The 3,491-nt window shown below is 45.9% G+C and overlaps 1 non-coding gene across 1 annotated transcript; it reads left to right on the top strand.

The window, feature by feature from the left end:
- The first annotated feature begins 2,652 nt into the window (after nt 1-2,652).
- TRNAE-CUC (transfer RNA glutamic acid (anticodon CUC)) lies at nt 2,653-2,725 on the top strand. Its single transcript has one exon. It is a non-coding gene; the product is annotated as a tRNA-Glu (tRNA).
- Nucleotides 2,726-3,491: the final 766 nt, after the last annotated feature.

The raw sequence follows: 3,491 nt of genomic DNA, 5'->3' as shown, positions 1-3,491 counted from the left end.
TGAGGTAATGCGTTCCTTCCGCGTTCCCATTGGCCAGCCTGGAGCCGTGCTCTTGTCCAGCTCCCAAGAAAACTCAGACCTTGTGAGGCATGGTGGGCCGGTCCCTGGAGCCTCTGAGCACCTGCTCTCCCCTCCTGACTGTGGGACACCCCTCCAATTGCCCCTGCCCCTCCCTGGGCTCAAGCCCTAGAGAAAAGAGGAAGGCTGGACTTAGAGACCCCTGCCCCCTTCCCTCTGCTTCCAGGGGCGCCCAATCCTCGGGTCTGCGCAGGAAAGATAGAAGACCCTCGCCCAGCCCCTAGCAATCGAAAGACCCCAGGGCTTTGATTGATCTTTCAGGACAACTGCACATTAATTGAGCGCCCACTGTATGCCAGCCTGGGACCCACTGGGGATACTGCAGGGTTGAAATCGTTCCCAGGTCCCTTCCCTCTTGGGCTCACAGAATAACGGAGATTGGGGACAGACCACCGGAGAGCCCCCACTCCTTCCCCCTCTAGCCCATGCGGCAGCAGCGTGATGGCAGAAAGAGTAGGCAGGGGCTGGCGGTTTCCTGGCAAGCCAGGCTGTACTGTCAGCGCTGCCAAGCCGGGCGGGGATGGCAGAGGCAGCGAGGGGGAGGCAGGGGGGCCTCCCCTCTTAATTATCTTGTTCACTTGTTTATTTACTGGGAGCTCGGGCGCGTTGGGGGCCGTGCCTTCCTGTTCACTGTGTATTCATTCAACAAACATTTATTCGACTGCGCCCCTGCTCTGACCACTGGTTCTTGTTTTATGTACTTCCTCCTTAATCCCTCTCCCCTCCCCGAACCATTCTAATAGGCTTTTTTTTTTTTTTAATTGTGAGCGTTCTAAAGACGACATAAGGTTGTTTCGTTTGCCCGTGTCTCTTTTTTCTTAACTTTCCTTTTGAGATGGAAAGTGCAAATCTTAGCTGGATAGCGGATGCATTTTTGCCCAAGCGTAGATTCACCACCACCCGGCGTCCCCCATAGAAGCCAGTGGTCAGAGAAAGAGACAGAACCAGGGGCCGGGTTAGGGAGACTGCAGTGGAGGTGAGTCTAACAAATGCAAGGTCAAATCTTGTCTTTATTTGAAATTTTGATATTTTGCTCATTCTAGATTTTGGAGGGCTTTAATTTTGGTTTTTCCAAATATTGCAGTCAAATGTTATTTCCCTGGAGTGCTTTTACAATGCTCCCTTGAATTTTGTCGCTCAGGACTGTGCCTCCTTCAGATTATTCTAGTTCTGACCCTATATAGAACATTCCAGGGCTTCCTTGGTGGCTCAGTGGTAAAGAATCCACCTGCCATGGGTTCGATCCCTGGGCCGGGAAGATCCCACATGCTGAGGAGCAACTAAGCCTGTGTGCTGCAATTACTGACCCTGCACTCTGGAGCCTAGGAGCTGCAACTACTGACCCCACTTGCCACAACTACTGAAGGCCAAGTGCCCTAGAGCCTGTGCTCCGTAACAAGAGAAGTCACCACAATGAGAAGCCTTTGCAACGCAACTAGAGAGGAGCCTGCACAGCAAGGAAGACCCAGCACATCTGAAAACAAATAAATAAATAAAATTTATTATTTTAAAAATGCTTCATTAACACTCCACCACCTGGAAGGCTTGGGTTAGGTGGCCGCTCCCAATGGATGCCCTCCTCCCTCCAGGGAACTTTCTACTCTCCATCATCACAGTTTAGTTTGCCTGACTTTAACATTGCTATAAATAGAATTGTCCAGGACGCAGTCTTTGGAATGTGGCTTCTTTCACTGCATAATGCTTTTGAGGTGCATCCAAGATGTTCCCTGTGTCAAGTTCATTCCTTTTCACTGCTGTCTTATTCCGGTGTACGGATGGACCGAAGTTTGTTTATCTACAAACTCACGGGCATTGGGGTTGTTTCCTGTGTTTGGCAATTTCAAATAAAACTGCTGTGATCATTGTGACACACGTCTTCCTGTGGACACATGCTTTTCATTTCTCCTGGGCAAACACCCAGGAGTAGGGTGTCTGGGTCATACGGTAGGTGTGTATTTAACTTTTTAACAAACTGCCAGTTTTCCAGGCTGGCCATTTTGCATTCCTACCAGCAGCAGAGGAAAACACCCACAAGCCCACGTATGGGGCATTCATTCATATTTTTGGTGTCTTTATCGAGGGGTCATTTAAGTATACAGTTCGATGAGTTTTAACAAATACAGACACCTGTGTAACTGCCACCTCAATGGAACAGATGTATATCCATCACCTTAGAAAGCTCCCGAGAAATGAGTCTTTAATTTACAAAGAGCGGGGAGGGCAGGAGCGTGAAAGATCTCTTTTTTTCTTGTTTTCTGAGCTTTCTGCTTTGTTTTGAAGTTCTACCCATGTGCCTTAAAGTGAACATCTTTGCCAATAATAATTTTCTCAGAGATGAGGGTGCCCATAATCTTATTTCTCCTGAGCCTTCTCTAGTTTATTTCAGTATTATTTTAAAAATTGAACAAAGAGCTAGTGACTTCATAACCTATATGGGAAAAGAATCTGAAAAAGAATGGATATGTGTATGGGTGTAACTGAATCACTCTGCTGTACACCAGAAACTAACATTGTAAATCAACTATACTCCAACATAAAATAAAAATTAAATAAAAAAAAATAGCTAGAGGGATTTCCCTGGTGGTCCAGTGGTTAAGACTCTGTACTCTCAATGCAGCGTGTCCAGGTTCCATCCCTGGTCAGGGAATTATATCCCCACATGCCACAACTAAGAGTTTGCATGACGCACCTAGAGATCCCTCATGCAACCAAGACTCAGCGGAGCCAAATAAGTTTTAAAAATAAATAAATAAAAATTTTAAATGGATATATGTATATGTATAACTGAATCACTTAGCTGAACACCTGAAACTAACACAACATTGTATAAATCAACTATACACCCAATATAAAATAAAAATTAAATTTAAAAAAAGCTAGTGACACCTTGTTGTAGCCTAGTGACATTCCAAACACTTTGTAGCTATTAAATATAATAACTAAAGTTATTTAATCCTCTCCCCCAGCAGCATCACAAATTAGACAGTTATCATCCCCATTTTAGAGATGGGAAAACTAAATTACAGAAAGGTGATACCCCTTACTCCCCTCCCAGAGTTCCAAAGTGGGTAGAACTGAGATTTGAACCAGGCCCTATGGCACCCTGGGCTCCCGATCACCACACATGCTGCCTCCATGTTCCTGGCAGGTAAAAGCAACCAACAAACATCCCCCACAGGCCCATACTCCCTCTCCTACAATTCCAATGCCTAAAAACACCCAAAATAGAAACTTTCCATTGGGATGATGCTAAAACTCATTGGGAATCAAGAGTTAATAGCCTTTGGGAATTCCCTGGTGGTCCGGTGGTTAGAACTCCACTGCAGGGGGCACAGGTTTGATCCCTGCTCAGGAAAATAAGTACGCGCATGCTGCAAGATGTGGACAATTAAGAAAAAAAGTTAACGGACTTT

Source organism: Giraffa tippelskirchi, chromosome 6, assembly GCF_054371585.1.
Source record: "Giraffa tippelskirchi isolate mGirTip1 chromosome 6, T2T-mGirTip1v1.2.pri, whole genome shotgun sequence".
Lineage (NCBI taxonomy): Eukaryota > Metazoa > Chordata > Mammalia > Artiodactyla > Giraffidae > Giraffa > Giraffa tippelskirchi.
The sequence above is the reverse complement of the archived record's forward strand: the minus strand, read 5'-3'. Positions and strand labels throughout refer to the sequence as shown.